We start from the raw sequence: 22,040 nt of genomic DNA, 5'->3' as shown, positions 1-22,040 counted from the left end.
TGTCTATAGTGAGTGATATCTAGCAAATTATGAAGTGATATTAGAGCAATATAGTAAGTATCTGAATCAGAAGAAGCTATAGAAGAAAGCTTCTAAACACTTAGATTGTCTCCCTCTCAAAAATAAATAAACATTAAAAAAAATTAAAAGCTGAACAAGTCAATTATTTGAGAGATATATATTTGCTCAGCTTTCGTCAGATTTTCTTTGAATATTTTACATTCAAAAAATATAAAGAACATAATATTGTACATTTATAAAGGTTTTTAATCCACTTGTTGAGTATAGAATTTGCTTGTTTTGTCTCCAAATGAAATGTTTTAAGAGCTTTCTATTTTAAATTTATTTTTAAATACATTTATGACCCCATAATTCTTAATATGAAGCACAAACAATAGGTCACAAAATTTTTTAAAAAGATAGCAAATAAGTGGTAACTGTGAGCATCAACTTAAGACTATACTGACAATAAAATAATTATAATTGATTACGTTGTGTGGGGGGGGAACAAAAGGAGAGCAAGCTTAACAACTTATACTACCATATATTTCAAAGACAAACTAAGCTACTACTAACCTACTGAGCACTAGTATTCTATTTTCTGAGACAAGTCACAGAGGGTGTTTTTTATTTGGTTAGTTTTTTACCTGGCAAATACTAGGATAACTATGGCCTGTTTCTTCAGTTACCAATATTACCTTTCAGATTTTAGAATAATGGATTCACAAGATGGGCTTTTATTCTTTGCAATAATTAACAAGTATTTATCCCAAGGAAAAGGAGTGCATCATATTTTCAAAAATTTAAGGGAAGAACCAAGAAACCACTTTTTCTGATTATTTCTTGTGCAATTATACACCTTAATATAATAAATTAATAAAACAAATATTATGATCCAGATGCAAATTGTTTTAGCCATGTGCTCTAAGAGATAATGGAAAAATTAAAGAATAATAATAATATTACTAATGAATGACTGAAGTTCAGGTCCCCCAAATAACACACTAAAAATGGTATCTTTGAAATATATAACCATATCACTTATAATAATGTTTTCCCACAGAGTTCTCTTTTCTACGGATAAGTGAATTCTTAAATTAAATTAAATCTGCCCTTCTATTAAATATCTTCTTTTGAATTAAATGCACTTCCTTGAGAATAACATCCACTCAGGAACTCATTGCAGAAGAGGAGAAAATAGGTTAAAGCCTTCAGTAATAGAACATGCTTTCCTGCGGACACATCAATTTCATCAGTCACTGTGGTATGCACTGTGTTATCCAATGCAGGGAACCATTCTGCCCATGCATTTACCAAGAGCTAATGTCAGGATTCCACTTTTACAAATGGGGTCTTCCATCATATTCTGTATGTGTATTTACCATTACCTTCAGGTTTTAGAAGTTATTTTTAAGGATACTATATAATTTGGGTTTCCTTGCATTTTGATCTGCTCAGTTAATTCACTCTCCTAGCTTTTCAGTATGTGCTATCATTAGGCCAGACTGTCTTCTACACTGAAAAGATTTGCATTCAGTGTATATGTGCTTAGTCTTAAAAGGGGAGGAGTGGTATTTATTCTCCTCTTCTATTTAATCATTCAATGTCAATCACTCTTACTAAGAGGGCAGATCACACCCCATTATGAAACCCCGTCCTTCCCTAGGGACTGACACCAAAATGGAAATGTTCAGCTACCTTTTAGCACACAAATGATACCACACCACACTCTCCACACAAGCTCTACATGGTACTTGTGTCCTTTGTTCACTGTCCACACCTCTCCAAATCAGCTTGCTTTTGTTAGTTTGAATGAATTTTACATTTGATGTGAGAATGAAAATGGCATGTGTGCCCTTGTATGGCTACATGCTTAATATAAAGACCTAGATCCACAAGCAAAAGACTATATATGAAGAAAACTATAATCACACTTCATTATACATTCTGATAGCCAACCATAAAAAGTAAAATCATTCATGGTTAAGTATTTTATAAAACTATGAACCAATGGCACATTGGGCATTTTCTCACATATTGAACATAAAGTAAAATAAAAATGTTCAGATTAGCCTTAAAACTTTATCAAGTTCTTATAAAATTATAAATACTTTAATTCTACTGAGCTAGCACATTCTACAAATATTACCTCTTACTTAAGATGCTTTTTAAGATGGAAAATAACAATCAAATTGAAGCCAATTTTTTAAAAGACTATCAAAATAAGATTAAAATTTTTAAATGAAACGAGAATGCCAACAATAGACATAGCAGGATAGAAGCACCTACAATGGCAAAATAAATAAAAGGAAATCCTTTAGGGCTTTACAAATATTTTATTACATTATGGAATAAGTAATTAGGTGGATCTTAATAAATTAAGCTCAAAAAACTACATTAGTTAATAAGTTAATCGAAACATATGCAAAGTATTGAGGATTTCAAAATAAAAATTAGAACTCGGAAATCAGAATTGATTTATTTTTTTAAAATGTTTTAGGGGCGCCTGGGTGGCGCAGTCGGTTAAGCGTCCGACTTCAGCCAGGTCACGATCTCGCGGTCCGTGAGTTCGAGCCCCGCGTCGGGCTCTGGGCTGATGGCTCAGAGCCTGGAGCCTGTTTCCGATTCTGTGTCTCCCTCTCTCTCTGCCCCTCCCCCGTTCATGCTCTGTCTCTCTCTGTCCCAAAAATAAATAAAAAAACGTTGAAAAAAAAATTTTAAATGTTTTGCTTATTTTTGAGAGAGTATAAGCGGGGAAGGGGCAGAGAGAGAGGAAGACACAGAATCTGAAGCAGGCTCCAGGCTCTGAGCCGTCAGCACAGAGCCCGATGTGGGGCTTGAACTCGTGAACCGCAAGATCATGACCTGAGCTGAAGTCAGACATTTAACCAACTGAGCCACCCAGGCGCCCCTGAAATCAGAATTTAGATCTGCTATGACCCTTAGAAAAATTCTCATTTTTGGGATCTAACCACAGAATAACTTGATTATATTTTCAAATGATAATGGTTAACAATGGTTATAGAACTGAACCCGACTGAAAACTAGATTAGAATATAGACATTAATTTTTAAATGATACCTCAATGACTTAGATGAAATAATTCACCAATCGTATGTTCCCCCTGGATCCCAAAAGTGATAAAAAGTTGGGCAGAGGGGTGACACCACACACAGAGAGCCAGCTTTGCCTAAAAGTGTAATTTGAAAAATATAACTTAGGCACTTCTAAGTATTTCAAAACGCTAATTTAATAAGACTTTATATGGAGGGGTGCCTGGGTGGTTCAGTCGGTTAAGTGTCTGACTCTTGATTCTGGTGCAGGTCATGATCTCAGGGTTTGAGATCAAGACCCACATCAGGCTCTGTGCTGACAGTGCAAAGCCTGCTTGGGATTCTCGCTCTCCCTCTCTCTCTGCCCCTTCCCTGCTCTCTCCTCCTAAATAAACTAACTAACTAACTAACTAACTAACTAACTAACTAACTAACAGAATTTATATGGAAAAATAAATCTACATTTTGGGGGGTTGGAAGGGGCAATAAAGATAAGGATACAGTGATCTGTAAGCTTCTCAGAAACAAATACTGAAAAACAGTAAGTACAGTGGTATCAAGGAGAGAGAACAGAGTGGAAAAAAAAGTGCAAGGTATAGGGCAGGAAGAAGGGGTGAACGCAGAAAAGAGGACATACAAATCCCTGGAAAAGAATTATGCGGAAAACGATCAATACAATTTCCAAATGGGAGACCAGAGAAGTCACAGATTAGAAAGAATTCCAGAAACTAACTTGCAGAAAGGATAACTGACTCTTTGAAGAGATTGCTTGTCACTGTTTATCCTGATACAGTCCAACTAAAATCCGAAAATGATACCAATGACATTCAAGTCTACAGTTTTCTCTATTAATACGACTGAATACTTGATACCTAATCCAACTGTGTGCTGACCAACCCAAACACCTGGGATTACTCAATACCAGTCTGACAGTAGGAGGGAGGTGGATAGGAGAAATGCCATCAAAGAACTCAAGAGAGCTAAAGAAAAGGCATGTAGTTTTGTTGGAAGCAATCTGCCCACCCTGTATCTCCTGAGGGTAAGAGACACAGATTTCTTCCAGAAGGCCCAATTTGTTTTGATACAGGCGTCCACACGTTCTTAACTTATACTGGGTATAGTTTAATCACTTCACAGGATCTGCCCCAACATACCAAGAGGAGAGTTAGAAAACTTTGATGAATCACAGAGTCAGAAAGGCCTTTCTATAGAGCACACATTTTCTGACCTCTATTAAAGCATCTGTTCTTTACATGAATCTGTTTCTTTGTATTTCATTCTTATATCTAGACTGTTAAGACTATAAGCCAATTAAGCAGTAAAACATTTTAGTAAGGTTAATTTTTATATATTTTTCTTAAGTACAGTGGGTAAAAACATTGAGATTATAAAAAGTAGTGGTTAGTGGTGATTTGTGATTTTTAAAAAGATTCTTCTGGAACAAATACATATTGAACACCAGAAAAAAAAAATTATTTGTATCTTCTGAAATACAGAAGCCAGTATCCCCCTAAATTACCTTAATTCATGCTAAAAATAAGCATTTGTTTTTTAAAAATTTTTTAAATGTTTATTTATTTTTGAGAAAGAGAGACAGAGTGTAAGTAAGGGAGGGGCAGAGAGAGAGACACACACACACAGAATCCGAAGCAGGCTTCAGGCTCCGAGCTGTCAGCACAGAGCCGGATGCGGAGCCCGAACTCACAAACTGTGAGATCATGATCTGAGCTGAAGTCTGGCACTTAACCGACTGAGCCACCCAGGTACCTCTAACTCGTGCTAAAAATAAAATGATCTATACAGAGTAGGATTGAACATACTGTTAACAGAATTAAAATAACAATAGAAATAAGAATGAGGTTCAATTCACTAAAATCTTACTATGTTCCCGAGACACTGTGCAACAGGTTTCAAATGTATTATATAATTCAATCCTCCCCCAAACCCTATGAGGTACTACAACATCTACATCGTATAGATGTGTGTGTGTGCGCGCGCACGCGCACACACACACACACACACACACACACAGATTTGAAGTAGATTATTTCTTGAGATTTAGGTTACTGCTCTATCTCTATGATTGGGGGGGGGGGGGGATATGAACATCCTTCTTTGAATGGTCCCATCTATACAATGAAGATTGGAACTAATCCAGTCCAGACTCTTCAATGCCAATGCCCAGTTTTATTTCTATGCCTCTTGTACTGCATAGGTTGAAAAGTTTTATCTAACACATTAATAAATAATTTTTCCATTTTCTTTAACCATAGGTTTAAGGCTGTGAAGTCAGAACTTCAGGATGACCTGTTATAATCAGAGCTATCAAACCAACTCACTAAAATTCCAGTCAAAATAAAGACCCTGACATTTTAGTTATCCCATGAAGTCATATTACAACGTGAATGATTTGTTTAGGCCTTGAAATAAATACTGGAATGAGATTCTATTGGTTGCAGTGAATGTAAATTGAGAGGGCCTCTTTTGTAGAGCAATTTGACTGACAGTACATTTCAAATGTTAATGCACATACCCTCTCACCCAACAGTGCTAACTCTTTAAAAATTTGCTCACAGAAATATTTTACTATATTGGAAATATACTGTAGGGTCATCTGGGGGGCTCAGTCTGTTGAGTGTCCAACTTCGGCTCAGGTCATGATCTTGCAGTTCGTGAGTTCGAGTCCCACATTGGGTTTGCTGCTGTCAGCCTGCCAGTGCACAGCCTGCTTTGGATACTCTGTCCTCCTTTCTTGGCCCCTCCCCCACTTGTGCTGTCTCAAAAATAAATAAACATTGCAGAAAAAGAAATGTATTCTAATATAGTGCTGCCCATATAGGTAAAAAATAGAAAAATTAAATGATAAGAATACTAACAATAATAATAAATGCTTATAAGTCAAAACCAGGTAGTCTGCTATGGTCAATGCTCTCTACCACTGAGCTGTAAATATGTGAAAATAAAAAGAAATTAGAAGCCACATACACTGAGAAACACCACAGTTATTAAAAGAAATGAAGTAAAACAATATTATTTTTAACTGAGGTAGATCTGTATGTATTCACATGGAAATATCTCAAGATAAATTAAGTAAAAATAGCACCGCAAGATAACACACAAATATAGTATAATACTACTTATGCTTCAAAAACACTGTACATGGTTATAAGTAATTGTATGCATTTTTTTAAATGCATGGAAAAACTACTAGAAGGATAAACCATAAATTAACAGGGGTTACATCTGAGGAGAAGACAGGTAATGTGAAGGGGGACTTTCATTTCTATATTAATTTTCATACAGTTTCCTTTCTTTTTTTAATTTTTTTTAAACGTTTATTTATTTTTGAGACAGAGAGAGACAGAGCATGAACAGGGGAGGGGCAGAGAGAGAGGGAGACACAGAATCTGAAGCAGGCTCCAGGCTCTGAGCTGTCAGCACAGAGCCCGACGCGGGGCTAGAACTCACGGACCGTGAGATCATGACCTGAGCCAAAGTCAGACGCTTAACCAACCAAGCCACCCAGGTGCCCCATACAGTTTCTTTTTTAAACAATAATAAAGAATTTATATATTATTTGTGTAATTAGAAAAAGAGCAATTATAAACTTCCATCTCCATTTTGTAATTTGACCTTCATTATTAGTGCTCATCATCCAACAGTGAACTTGTATACCAGCAGTCCTAGAACCATCTCAGAAGCTTTTAAAAAATATCTATGCCCAGGCACTACTCCAGACCAATTAAATTATAATATCTGAGGGTGGAGGCCCTGGCCTTGGTACTTTTTGAAATCTTCTCAGGTGATAGACAGCTGAAAGAAAACTGGCTACTTACACCACCCTAAGGGTCGGTTTTCAGTATTATTTTTAAAAAGCAAAATTTAGTCAGTGTAATTGCCATTCAGTTCTTTCTGGTGCACAGTAAATGGCAGGTGTCTGGATGGCTCTATGTTGCCTGCTTCTAGTGAGAGTAAGAGTGCGTCTGCTGTGGCACAGAACTAATGGGAATTCAAAACTCTAAAACTTCTGCCAGTGGAGGGGTGCCAGGCTGGCTCAGTTGGAAGAGCAGGTCTCCTGATCTCAGGGTTGAGTTTGAGCCCACGTTGGGTGTACAGATTACTACAAAAAATAAACTAAAATAAAAAAACCGCTGGCAGTAGAAATAAATACTCTAGGCATCCTCGGAACCTCAGTTTCCAGAACATTTAACTAAACTGATCTGGGGTTTGCACTGAGTTTAGAGGGCAGTTTTTACTTACCAACTACTGTTCTATCCTCTTTTATCACCTGGTTCTATGATGGGAAGTTATCTAGATACCTTGCCTATTTAGTGAGTTCAACTGTTTGTGATACCTATGTAATCATTTTCATAAATTGAAATGAAAAACAAAGAAAGCACTTAAGACTATCTGTTATGTGCAGGAGAAAAATATCAGAAAAATAATATTAAAAAGGAAATCCAGACCAAAGAATATAAGTTTCCAGAATGAAAAGGAGACAAATTTCCCAGGGCAACAAATTTTTAAAAAATTTCAATTATATCTCAGAGAACTAGGGATAAGATTATGACAATGTTTTATTAAAGAAAATTTCATCAACAGTAATGAAAATTGGATGATCTTTAGTCTCAAAGACTAACACTGGAAACAAGAAGAAAATAAAAACTTACCTTCATCATTTGGGAGGAAATCACTTCCAACATAGAAAAAAAAGCAGCACAACACTGTACTAGATAGTAGTGAAGTGTATGTAAATAGCTGAATGGTAAGATTTATATATTTACATATTTTATGCTGTTTGATGTCTTCCGACTGCTTTTCAGACTGGCTGCCATGTTTGTTAGTTTTGGGACACTCACTCTGATTAATGCCATGGTCTGTTGTCTATATCATAATGCCTGCCAAAAATGCACCAAAGTACCTTGAAAACCAGCTAAAATACAGTAATAGCTCTATTTGCCAACCTTTCATCATCTTATGAAAATGACAAGATGGAAAATGTGGGGGGCAGGTATGTGATGAATGTCAAGCAAAGTAGGGACAGAACACGTAGCAGTTTTAAGAGAGAGAAGGACATGGAAGGGGAAGGAAATCATAGGAGAAATAGGCACAAAGGAAGCCTTTTTCATGTAAGGGCACTTCAATCAGGTATAATTATAAGCCAGACACTTTGGTATTTCATTCCATTATGTGCAGAAGTACTTGGTAGATTTTGTGGCAATCCCACAGAACAATAATCATTTGTTCAGAGTCTGCTACTTTGTACCATAGCTTGAGAAGGAGCATAATAATGAATTCCAGGTCATATGTTAAATCTGTATTTGAAATACAAACGCTATCTCTCTTGTGGGTAACAAACAACATTCCAGACAGGTAATCTGTTCTGGCTAATGGAAAAGTTGAAAAAACAAGGAGAAAGATGTACTTAAACACAGAGAACTTAATGCTTTCCAATTTCTTGGGAGTAAAAGCGTCTGTTATGAAATAGGACCCAATCCTCACATGCAGTGGACATTCTGCCAACACTGCTTTTATGATCCAACCCAAGTAAGGAAAGTGTCCTGCTCAGGACCTCTCTCTCTCTCTGTCTCTCACAATCTTTCTCTCTCTCGCTCTCTCACACACACACTCACACACTCACACACGTGCACATGCCACAAGCAGTTCTATAGTGGCAGCGTTGCTAACTCTCCAAACGGCAGATTAAATTCATCCTTGTTAGAACCAAGGTCAGTTTATCTACCATATTTGATCACAGTAACCTTTAGGTATGGAGTATGTTTAGGTTACTGCTGGTATCATATATAAAGGAAAAGAAAGACATTCAATATTTAACCAGAAATGGTCAAAATTGGGTGTCTGCTTAGATGGGAGAATCAGGTTATAATATGCAATCTGAAAATGCTGGTTCATTTATCTATTAAAGCAGTCTTCCTGAAAAGTTAAAACCCCAGGGCTGCTTGCTTTTCACTAGACCATTTCACATCACTAGCATCAGAGGTGTGACAGCTGCTGTAAATAAGCATGGGTTCGGCCTGGACGAATACGATTCCACTACTGTTTTTGTGTCAACTTTTATAAATGTTTTTTTCTTGCACATAGCATGATTTCTTTCTTTGGCTCTGTAAACCAGCCTTATTTTTATGCTGATGTTATTTTACAAGTCATTCTGAAGTGATACCTTTCTCTTTATGTGTATGTTGAATTTTTTTTTTTTTTTTACTATTAAACATGTTGCCAGAAGCACAAGCAATTCTAAGAGTAGTTTCATCATGATTACTTGATATGGGAAGCAGTAATTTGTTATCTAGAGAAATGGATGTAAACATCAAAACAATACACAAAAGAATTCAAATACACAATAAAAATACCTTAAGGTATATAAACAAAGACTACAAAATAAAAGTGACTAGCTCATGTTTTGTCAAAGTTCTCTCTGTTAAAATATAGAAGGAAGAGACAGCATGAGAAATTTCAAAGGAAAGAGAGATGTACAGAGGTCAAGAATCAATTTCAGTGACATGAGTGATGAACTACACAGGACAAGGTTAGATAACAGTTTCAGATTTATGCTGGGGGTTTGCAAGCTGGAGGCAATAAGAGGGCTAGATTAGAAAATGCTTAGTTTTAGTCAAGTGAGTTTTTATTATGTAGCCAAATGGGTTATTGAAAGCTTTGAAGTTTCTGAGACTGAGTTACCTTTGGTGCAAGTATCGATGTTTATTTGTTTGTTTGTTTGTTTGTTTTGGTGCAAGTATCTATGTATTTGAGTTTCTAGGAAGATAAGAGAGTTTAAACACTTTCCAATTGTTGTGTTAATAAATTAACATTAACAATGAGTTACTGCTATATTACTGAATTAGTAAGAACTACATGTAAACTTCCCATTTTGACAATGTTTATATGGGTAGCATTAAACGTATTTATAGAGGGCCTGTTGTTCTAGAGCACGTTGCTTGGTGTGATCTGACCGAAATGTATCCTCAAGATTAATTCATGTGCAGGAGGCAAAAGTAGACTGTGCTAAACCATGTCCATCTCTATAACTACTTGGGAATCAAGAGTTAAAACTATTCTGCTGAAATCACCAATGAAAGGCTTCTAATGATCAATAAGTTTGATCTCCTGTTCCAGCACCAGCTACTGCTGAGGAAAATGATGAGGTACAGATGCGAAGTAGATGCTCTCTGTCCACTTCCCCTCCAGCCCAATTGGTTTTCCTGTGACTATCTACCTTTTATTTCCTTTTGCAAAGAACCAGCAGTTCTTCAAGTGTTCACCATGTAGGTAGGTAGGTGAAAACTGAATAAGGAAAATTGCTACTGTTTAGATAACCTCTAAAAATGGTGATATTACATCCTCTCTGTAGAAGTCTCATCCTGAAAATTAAAACTTAATGTAAAGCCATGTAAGGTATCCTTGGCCTCATGGCGACTTCTTTTTTCCTCCTTACTGGTTGCAGCATTCTTCATGTTACCCAGCGGTTTACATGACTAAAGCTTGATGGTCAAGCTGTTAGGGCATCTATAAGATCTTTTCTCTGGTCACTGATCCCTTAAGGAATCTTGTTTCCCTATGGAACATTTAAAGTCTGTGACCCTGTGAACACATAGCCATGGTTATAAAAGAAATGGCTGTCGGGGTGCCTGGGTGGCTCATTGGGTTAAGCATCTGACTTTGGCTCAGGTCATGATCTCTCAGGTCATGATCTCGAGTCCCGAGCAAAGGGTGAGCTTGAGCCTCACATCGCTGTTCTGTTCTTTAGATTCTCCTTTGAAGAGGTTATTACAATTGCCTGCTTTCCTCATTTAATTGTATTAAACAAAATCTTTAACCCTTGTTCATTTCATATCTGTATCAGAGTCGTGATATTACCATTTTTGAAAATTATCCTTTAATTCTTATACAGTAAACATACAACCACAGAAGCCACTGGTTGAGATGCAAAGATCATTACGACATCATTTTGACTTTATTCATTAAGCACCTAAGACCTAGAAAAAAGAGAAAATAAATGCACAACTAACTTTAGTCCTCAGGGTTACTGAGTCCAATATTAGTTGTTGTGTTTATTTTCAGTGATCTTATTTTTCCTATACCTTGAAGCATTTTGCTCTTTCATAATTCCGGGAATTTCAACTTCGCTAAAAAGAAGCTTAAAGTAATACAAAAATTTAAATTTTCGGGGCGCCTGGGTGGCGCAGTCGGTTAAGCGTCCGACTTCAGCCAGGTCACGATCTCGCGGTCTGTGAGTTCGAACCCCGCGTCGGGCTCTGGGCTGATGGCTCAGAGCCTGGAGCCTGTTTCCGATTCTGTGTCTCCCTCTCTCTCTGCCCCTCCCCCATTCATGCTCTGTCTCTCTCTGTCCCAAAAATAAATAAACGTTGAAAAAAAAAATTAAAAAAAAAAAATTTAAATTTTCCCAAAGAATACATATAAATGGGAAACAGGTACCTGAAAAGGTGCTCCACATTGCTAATTATCAGGGAAATCCAAATCAAAACAACAATGAGTTATCACCTCACACCTGTTAGAATGGCTGTACCAAAAAGATAAAGGATAAAGCAAGTATTAGCAAGAATGTGGAGGAAAGGAAATCCTTGTGCACTGCTGGGGGGCGGGGATGTAAACTGGTGCAGCCACTGTGGAACACGGCATGGAGATTCCTCAAAAAAATAAAAACAGAACTACCGTATGATCCAGTAATTCCACTTCTGGGTATATACCCAATGGAAATGAAATCACTATCTCAAAGAGACATCTGCACCCCCATGTTCACTGAAGATTATTCACAATAGCCAAGACATAGGAATGAACTAAACGTTCACTGGTGGATGGATAAACAAAATGTGGTGTGTGTGTATACACACACACACACACACACACACACACACACACACACACAGAAAGACAAATATTGTATCATCTCACTTATGTGGAATTAAAAAAAAAAAGTCAAACTCCTAGAAACAGAGAATAGGAAAGTGGTTGCTGAGGCTGGGGGCAGGGAGAAGTGGGGAAAATGTGGTAAAAGTGTACAAACTTTCAGCTATAAGATGAATAGGGTCCGAGGACCTCATGGATAATATGGTGACTATAGTTGATAACACTGTATTGTATAACTGAAATTTCCTAAGAGAGTAGGACTTAAATGTCCTTGCCAAAAAAAGAAAAAGCAAGATAAATATGTGAGGTGATGAATGTGGTAGTTAACTGAACAGGTAGAACCTTCCACAATGCATACGTATATCAAATCATCATGATGTACTGTAAATATTTTATAATTTTATCTGTTAATTAGACCACAGTAAAGCTGGCAGGTGGGGAGAAAAAATATTTCCCATACAGGCCTTCATGCCACCTTAATGCTTTTTCTCTTATCTTATATTTTATATAATTTCCCCCTCAGCTTGCTGACTTTTCAACTCACTATGGTGGAAAACACTGAAACAAAGGTCAGGAATCTTTTGCTCTTCTTCTTAGCTCCAATACTAACTAACTTTCTATCTCCCTTGCAAGATGATGTTAGTATTTGAATTCTCTTGATTCTCTCCCAATTTGAACAAAGATCTTGAAATCTCTCTACCCTATAATGAGCAACTCAGCCTGGTTTTATAACTTTCACCAAGGAATATTCACCAGCCCGGTAGTGAGCAGGCAAATGGGAGTCTGAAGAGACCCAAATTTATCTAGAGTTGCTATTGGTAAGGTGGATGCTGGTAAAAGATAGAAGGAGGATGGGGTAACTTAGTTTGCTCGTAAAAACATCATTGAAATGAGCTGGTCCAAGCTGGGAGGAGAGGCAACTGAGACCAGAAGGAACTCAGATAATGGGGGGAAAAAAAGGGGGGGACAGAGGACTTCTGAAATCCAGACTCAATAGCCCCAATCTTCTCTAATTTCATAAACCTAGTATCAATTAAGCGACATGTTCATCTGGAATCAAGATTATATATATCATCACTTCACTGCCTCAAAACTGTTTGCACAGAACTTAATCAGTTTAACTGATTCTGCACTGCCTCCATAATATTCTATTAATTATGCAACTTAACAATTATCTGATAACTGGGAAATAACCATTTTGAATGTAAGGCTTTCACTGAAAAAATTCTTTAAATAATGTATATAATACATCCAGAAGGATGATAAAATATTGAAATAAATCATCAGTATTTCATCATCTTTCAGCTTTCTTACCGCATTGCCCAAACTCAGAAGACAGAATTTTTGTAGTCTTTTTCTTTTTAACCTTTCACTGAACACCATTGAGAATTCAGAATTTTTCATCTTCTGTCCATAATAGCAAAGAGAAGAAAATGACAAAAGATGTTTTACAACTGTTAGACGAGTAAGAACACAAATACAAAAAAAAAAAAAAAAAAAAAACCCAAAAACCAGACAGCAGTACTCCAGATGAATAATGAAGGTGAAATTAACTATATAAACTAAATCTCAGATTATGAGCTATTATACAAGCTAATACCCTACGTATATTTTCTCAAATTGAAGAAGAGCTGAGTGAACAGTATATTTCCATGGACAACAATAAAATTTGTTGTTCAGTTAGTCATTCTACAGGGAGGAGGGCGTCATCCTGCAAAATTTTTTTGACCAGAAATTTCTGTTAAAAGTATTCTTTCACCTCTTATCAAGTCTGTACTAGGAAATTTACTTGCTATGGTTCATAAGTGGGCAAATGCTGAAGGCACTGACTGAAAGGAGATAAATAGCATAGAAATGAAAAAAGATTGATCATTCTAATCAATATCTAAAATGAAGATGTTTTGCTATTACAGTCTGAAAAAAACGACCATCCTCTCTTCAACAAAACTAGGAGCCAGGAAAGTTTTCAAAGCATTGCATTTTGAGGATATAAGTGCAAGAACCAGAGGTAATATAAAGCTGGAATCTCTTAGAAATACATTTGAAGTCTGAATCAATATTTATAAGATGAGTGTGTTCCAGGCTTATCCATTAGCAATTACTTGTATTAAAAGGAAATTGCCTATTTTGGATACGTATATCTTCACACCAAAAAAAATATGAAATAAAGGGTTTTCCTGTAATTTTTAATACTGCTGTTTTTCACAACATCCCTTTACTTTTGTATCTGTAAATTATTTGTAAAATGACTTCAAAATGTGTTTTTAAAAGGGCTTCTTGGACTCAGATGGTAAATGGTAATGACTATTCTTCCTGGTGTGCTGATGTCTAATAACATGTAGAATTTGATAAATGGTGTAAGAGAAAGTGTTATGTCTTTTCAAGAGAAGATATAATCACAGTCTTTGAGAATAGGAATGGTTTCATAAAGAAGTTGGCCTGGCTAAACAAGCTAGGTAAAATTTATTGAAAATGAGTAAGGTTTATACAGATGAAAGAAAAACACGCCAGAATGTATGTGGCATGAGTAAGAAGACAGAAGTGGGTAACTAGAAGATACGTTTAGGAAAGCAAGTTGGGTAACTTGGAAAATAAAATGGAAACCAAGATTATTGAGAATATTAAATATATTTTATAATTTACCATTTTAAAACCCTGTCATCTTATAGGTGAAAAAATTGAGTTTTGAAGTTGATACATACATTGCTCATGACCGCAAACCTAATAATGGAGAGCCCAAGATTTCAGCCTACAACTGCAGTGATCCATGATAAATCACTTAATCTCTCTGAGTTTCCTCATCCGTAAATAAGTTTCATCATCCAGGAATCCTTTTTAAAGATGATAATAATTCCCACTTACTTCATGTGATTGCCTCTGGTCTTGAATGAGATAAATATTTTAAGATACTCTGCAAACTACAAAGCTGTATATAAATAGTAGGTACAATCTCTTTCCCTAATCTTGGATATTCTATATCCAAAGCACTTCCACCCCACTCATGGTAAGATAATTAATGGTAAAAGAGCTGAAGTTCTCATGAATTAGGGGGCGGAGGAGGAAGAGCAAAAATAAGTAACAGGAAAAGCTTAAAGTACTTTCTGCTTTCCAAAACGGTAAAGAGAATAAAGTAAACAGCCTAGTAATGGTATTTTGCATATTTATACAATCTCTATAATTAAGTTATATTTAACACTCCTTGTTTCGCTGGGATTTTCTTTACCATCTCCTACTCTTGCATTTTGATGAAATACTCGTAAATTCATTTACTTTGTTGCAGATGCCACACGTTTTCTGTATGTAGGTCACTTAAAAATGTTCAGTGTTTTTCTGCATTATATTTTGGAGTCCTTAAAAATCATATCTCAGAATAACTTTGTTTTAATAATCTCTTATCAGAAAACTTTATAAAAAAAGAAAATTATATAAATATGTTAATCTGTGTATCATACAGTTTCATGTATGGAGAATTTGCTCACTATTCCTGTATTCTATAAACTATTCTTTCATCTGGCTTTCAGGATACTCTATTTTGTTGTTTTACCCCCTAGTTTTTTGACATTATTTTCCTATCTTATTCTCAGTAACTTCCTGGATTCACCAAGCTTGTCTACCCTCTCCCCTTTGAAAATCTGATCCATTTCTCTTAACAAATTATTTTCTGAATGCTGATCACCCACAAATTATTCCCACTTGTTGTCTTCCTGTAATCTAAAACTCAACTCATCTCTTCAAGGCCATTTCGACCCTACTTTCTGGTCTCTTCCAATATTGATGGATTTTCCTATAAGTTCGATCATTCATCACTGCATTTATAGTGATTACTATTACATTATTTCACTGGTTCAAAAAAGGGAAAAGGTAGCTCAGTCGGCTCAGTCAGTTAAGCATCAGACTTCGGCTCAGGTCATGATCTCATGGTTTGTGGGTTCGAGCCCCACATCAGGCTCTGTGCTGACTGCCTGAAGCCTGCTTAGGATTCTCTGTCGCCCCCTCTCTGCCCCTCGCCGGGGTGTGTGCACGAATGCTCTTTCTCAAAAATAAATAAATAAACAAACATTTTTTAAGGGAAATTATTAAAATCTTCAATGTCTTGGAGTGCCTGGGTGGCTCAGTCAGTTTAGTGGTCAACTCTTGATTTCAGCTCAGGTCATGTTCTCACGGTTGATGGGATGGAGCGCCCACATCAGGCTCTGCCCCGACAGCACGGAGCCTGCTTGGGATCCTTTCTCTCCCTCTCGCTCAGCCCCTTCCCTGCTCACACGCGCTCATGCATACTCTCTCAAAATAAATAAATAAACAAATAAAAATAAACAAAATCTTCACTGTCTTTTTGTCCTTTAAAAGTAAAATGGAAACATAAAGCTTACTCTCTTAAGCCCTATGAACAGTGTCCTCAACTTCTTATCCATTTGGAGATAGGCCCCAGGTCTCCGTCTTTATGCCACAACAAACACTGGTCATGCTGATACCTCAGGTATATCCATCAGTGCACGTGGCCTACTCAATCACCAACCAGTGATAACCATATTAGTGTTACCTCAATTAATATAAATGAAAAAAAAATTTATAAAATCAGTCACCCTGTATAATTTTTTTAATTATTATTTTTAGAGAGAGGGTGTGCCAGCAGGGGAAAGGGGCAGAGAGAGAGAGGGAGAAAGAATCTTAAGCAGGCTCCACATTCAGGGCAGAGACCGACACAGGGCTCAAACCCACGGCTCTGTGATCATGACCCGAGCCGAAATCAAGAGTCAGATGCTCAACTGACTGAGCCACCCAGGTGCCCCACGCTGTATTATTATTTTTTTTAAATGTGTAATAGAAGAATTGGGGCGCCTGGGTGGCGCAGTCGGTTAAGCGTCCGACTTCAGCCAGGTCACGATCTCGCGGTCCGTGAGTTCGAGCCCCGCATCGGGCTCTGGGCTGATGGCTCAGAGCCTGGAGCCTGTTTCCGATTCTGTGTCTCCCTCTCTCTCTCTGACCCTCCCCGTTCATGCTCTGTCTCTCTCTGTCCCAAAAATAAATAAACGTTGAAAAAAAAAAAAATTTAAAAAAAAAAAAAAATGTGTAATAGAAGAATAAAAGCAGTGAAAAGGGAAACTGTTGGAGCCCAAGGGTGAAAAGTAGAGTATTTAGTACCAAAAGGCCAGTATCATTAAAGTGAGAGAGGTGTTTTGTGATTAGAAATAAAAGCATGAATTCTCATGTAACATATTTTTTGTACTGAATATTATTGTCATGGACTCTAGGCAATATTACAGAGTAACAGGCACTCACTGAGCTATCACATAACCCTATGGCAGAAGCCACATCTACTGGGCAAAAATCACCAAAATCAACTCAATTTCCCTTTATCTAGTCATCTTCTGAAAGGTCTTTTTTACTTTCTGGCTAAGTGTGAGTAATCACTATTTAGGGAGTTTTCAAAGAAGTAGTTAATGGAGAAAACTAAAAGTTAACTATACTCTGATGCGCATCTTTGGAGACACTAGTCTGGAACTTGGAAGGCACAGATCTGAAAGGCATGACTGAAAGGACAGTTGTTAAAGCCAGGGGGTGAAGGTCAGCCAACACACTGTGAAGAGTGAGAGAGGAATGCAGACAAAGTTTTCAGAAATACTTCTATTTAATAACGTTCAGGTGGAAGAAACAGTTAGGCATCTAAGAAGGAATGGTCAGAGAGGTAGTAGGAAAGCAAGAAAAGAGGCATTGCCCTAGTTAAAAAAGAAGATGCGGGGCACCTGGGTGGCTCAGTTGGTTGAGCTTCCAGCTCTTGATTTTGTCTCAGATCATGATCTCACAGTTGTGACTTTGAGCCCTGTGTTGGCTCTGTACTGACAGTGTGGAGCCTGCTTGGGATTTTCTCTCCCTTTCTCTGCCCCTCCCATGTTCATGTGCTCGCTCGCTCGCTCTCTCTCTCTCTCTCAAGAATACATTTTTTTAAAAAACTTAAAAAAAAAAAAGATGATGCATTTTGCAGTTTGGTATTGGAGAAAGTGTCTGACAGTGATTAAATAAGATGTATTAAAATAGGTTGATGGATTAAGCAAGCCGGAGGTATGAAGAAGCCTCAGGTAAAACATACATTGCATACAAAAGAATTAAGGAATGTAACTGAACTGCAGTGTCAGTATCAAACTTAACTTCCTCAAAGTCCAACATGCATATCTTAGGAAATAGGTCTTCTGAGGAGTTTCACTTCCTCAGAAAGCCCTTTCCAAAGCTGTACATGTCATATTCTTTTGAAAATCACCAGAGTCCAATAGAAAAGCACTCAAAAGTCACAAACAGGAAATTCACAAATATAGAAAGAAAACTGACAAACATTTTCCAATACTCAAAATTAGCAAAAACAAAAAATAAAAATTCAGTCATACAAAAGAACAAAATCAATGAGTTATATGCCTTTCAAAGTAGCATATAAAAATACTCTGACCATACCACTGAAAACAACTAAAAATACTAGATAAAGTATTTTTAAAACATCTTTTGAAATGCATTACTGATCAGGCAACAAAGTAAGGAATGCTTAGAAATAAAAAATGAAGTGAAAGCAGGAAACTAGGGCAGTAAGTGGAGCACTGAAACAGCCTCTCACCCTGGAGGCACCAGAGAACACTGTCAACCTTAAGCTTTGACCCTGTAAGGAGGTGGTCAGAGGGAGCACAGGGGTCAGGAAACAAAGTCCAGGACCTGTCTGGACACTGGGAGTCTTATTGGAGGATCCTGTCCCACAGAGCTGGTAACCCCTCAAATTGCACTCACAGTGTAAAGATAAATGAAAATAAACTTGCCCAGAAGACGGGGATGGCATGGAAACTTTTCTACCCCCAACATGGTGCTGAGAGGAAGAGAAAACAAATCTCCCTTGAGAACTGATAACTATAACCCAGACTGTATATAGTGTCACAGTTCAAGTGGGCATATAGCATACACTGAGAATTTATTATAAAATGGTTCCCAGTTGTAACAGTGCCTCCAGGAACATGAGAAAGCAAACAAAAAAATCTCTAGAAAAAATGCAACTTTTAAGCCAGGAGCAAAAGAATTCTTACATATAAAAGTCCATGAGGGGCGCCTGGGTGGCTCAGTTAGTTGAACGACCGACTTCAGCTCAGGTCATGATTTCAGTTTGTGAGTTCGAGCCCCACGTCGGGCTCTGTGCTGACGTCTCGGAGCCTGGAGCCTGCTTCGGATTCTGTGTCTCCCCCTCTCTCTGCCCCTCCCCTGCTCATGCTCTGTCTCTCTCTCTCTGTCTGTCTCTCTGTCTCTCTCTCTCCATAACAAATAAACATTAAAAAAATTAAAAAAAGAAGTCCATGAAATATGACTGGTTAAAAAAATTGTAGAAGACAAAAGAGGGGCGCCTGGGTGGCTCAGTCAGTTGAGCATCCAGCTTTGGCACAGGTCATGATCTTGCAGTTTGTGTCTTTGAACCCAGTGTCAGGCTCTGTGCTGACAGCTTGGACTCTGGAGCCTGCTTCAGATTCTGTGTCTCCCTCGCTCTCTGCCCCTCTCCTGCTTGCGCTCTGTCTCTCAAAAATAAGTAAACGTTAAAGAAAAAAATTAAGAAAAAAAAAAAGACAAAAGAAAATAGGGCACCATGAACTACAGACAGTAGAGTCAGACCCAAAGACTTCAGAAATTGGGTTGATCAGATTCAGACTGTAAAATAAATAAGTTTTGATATGTTTAAAGCAATGGTTCTTAACATTCAGGCCACGTCTACATTTTATAATAAATATTTTTAATGTCCTACTTGTAGGCTGAAAGAAATTTAAAATAATATAATCTACATATACACACATGAATGCATATATAATATATATCCTTTATAATATATAAAAAAGTAATTTATAGTAAAATAATATTTTATCATATTAATAAATATTTATTATAATATTTATCACTACCATCTACTTGTAATAATATAATACATATTATAATGTATATAATACATAATATAATAAATATTAATAACATTAATATTTTATATCTATTAAAATAACATATTTTAACAAAAAATGCAGAAACCAAACCACACTGGAAGACACTGCTTGCAATTGTCTATAGTAAATAAATTTGGATATAAGAAAAGCCATTCCATACAAATCCATGAAAATAAAAAAGAAGAGGTACAAGGAAATAATAGAATAAAAATTAGTGTGAGTATACCAATATACACTAAGAAAAAGGAAAGGCACCTTAATTAAAGTAGCATAACACGTCAAAACATAAACACTGACCATCTAAAAATGAGAAAATACAACATTCTTCAAATGATCTAGACCTCACTTATAAGTGTAGTGTCTTATTAATTCCCCATGTTGTAACATAGTAGATGGTAGTGATGAAGTGCAGTAGAAAACATACCATGTACCTTTTATTTTTACCACAGGCTGAGATATAAATGGAATTATCAAGCATATAAAAAAAGACCATGGAGGGGCACCTGGGTGGCTCAGTCAGTTGACCGTCGACTCTTGGTTTCAGCTCAGGTCATGATTTCACAGCTCATGAGATTGAGCCCCTGTATGCACTGACAGCATGGAACCTGCTTGGGATTCTCTCTCTGTCCCTCAGTTGCTCATACTCTCTCTCAAAATAAATAAATAAATACATACATACATACATACATACATACAAAAAAACTTTGGAGACCATATCTTTTAATAGGTGATGAGAAAAATAGCTGATGAGATTGGAAAACAAAATATAAAAAAGACATTATGAAGCAATCGTTTCTGGAAACAGTATCACAGTAAGGCTGAAAAAACAACTTGTAACCCACAAATAAATAATTTCTACCTGCAATTTTTGTTTTTTAACAATATTTATTCATTTATTTTCAGAGAGAGCATGAGTGAGGGAGGGGCGGGAGGGGGGCAATCCTAAGCAGGCTCCATGCTCAGCACGGAGCCTCACATGGGGCTCAATCTCATGACTGTGAGAACATGACCTGAGCCAAAATCAAGAGTCAGATGCTTAACTGACTGAGCTACCCAGGTGCCCCTGTGATTTTTCAATATAGATATTTCACCTCCATATTATATAAAAAAATTAAGAATACATAGGTTTAGTATGCTTCTGACCATGACAGACTTATCGTTACTAGACTTGCTCTTCAGTAAGCAACGATTAAACTGGAAAAGATTCATGAGGCAATAGGCAGTGGATGGGACAACAGTCAGTGGAAAACTGTGATGTTTTACAGAAGGAAAACATTTAAAGTAAGTGCCATGTCTGACCCACTTTCGGCCTGTGTAGGCTTTCAGGACAAAGGGTCAAGGAGATGGAACCTAAGCACAGCATGGTGGTGTCGGTGAGCCCAAGAGATATAGATCTGAGCTCATGGTTTATGAAGCAGTTGGAATTCATGGCACAGACTTCTAGGCAGAAGAGGGCTATGTAAAAAAGCACCTCCTACTGCCATACACAGAGTGAGACCACAAAGCATAGCAGACAGAGGCTGTTGTTTGTTGTCTACCCAAGGTCACATGGTACTGACAGTTACAGAGTTCTACCCACACTCTAGAGTGGAGAGGCCATGCTGGACTCTAAACCCAGCACCTTGGGCATTCAGTTGAGAACCCAATAAGCTCATGCCCTAGAAATTAAGGACCATGCCCTAGAGGAAGGGCTGAACCTTAAATCAAAATGGATTTACACTAACCTAGAATAAAAACAAGGCTGGAAGAATAAATATCTACCAGTAATTCAACTGCCTGCCAGATAACACTCAACGCATTGTAAAGTAGATAATAACCCAGACTCCCTACAACTTATCAGCCCCAATACTCTGCATACAGTACAAAAACTTATTACACATGTAAAAAAACAGGAAAACACAACCCACGTTCAAGGAAAAAAGTAATCTTCAACAGAAAAAACCCTGAAAAGATCCAAATGTTAGAAATAGAAGAGTTCAAAACAGCTATGATAAATATGTTCAACTACATAAAAGAGAAGGACATGATGAATGAAAAATGGGGAATCTTGGCAGGAAAAACTAAACACTATAAAAATAAGCCAACTGAAAATTCTAGAACAGAAAGCTATATCTAAAATGAAAATTGCACTGATTAGATAACAGCATCA

General features: G+C 37.0%; 1 protein-coding gene across 2 annotated transcripts in view; it reads right to left on the bottom strand.

Annotated features, from left to right (window-relative positions):
- Window positions 1-22,040, bottom strand: part of LIN28B (lin-28 homolog B) — a 129,010-nt gene that overhangs the window by 1,466 nt on the left and 105,504 nt on the right. The gene's annotated exons all lie outside the window — the stretch shown is intronic.

Source organism: Leopardus geoffroyi, chromosome B2, assembly GCF_018350155.1.
Source record: "Leopardus geoffroyi isolate Oge1 chromosome B2, O.geoffroyi_Oge1_pat1.0, whole genome shotgun sequence".
Taxonomy (NCBI): Eukaryota; Metazoa; Chordata; class Mammalia; order Carnivora; family Felidae; genus Leopardus; species Leopardus geoffroyi.
This window is presented reverse-complemented; position numbering and strand designations above follow the sequence as displayed.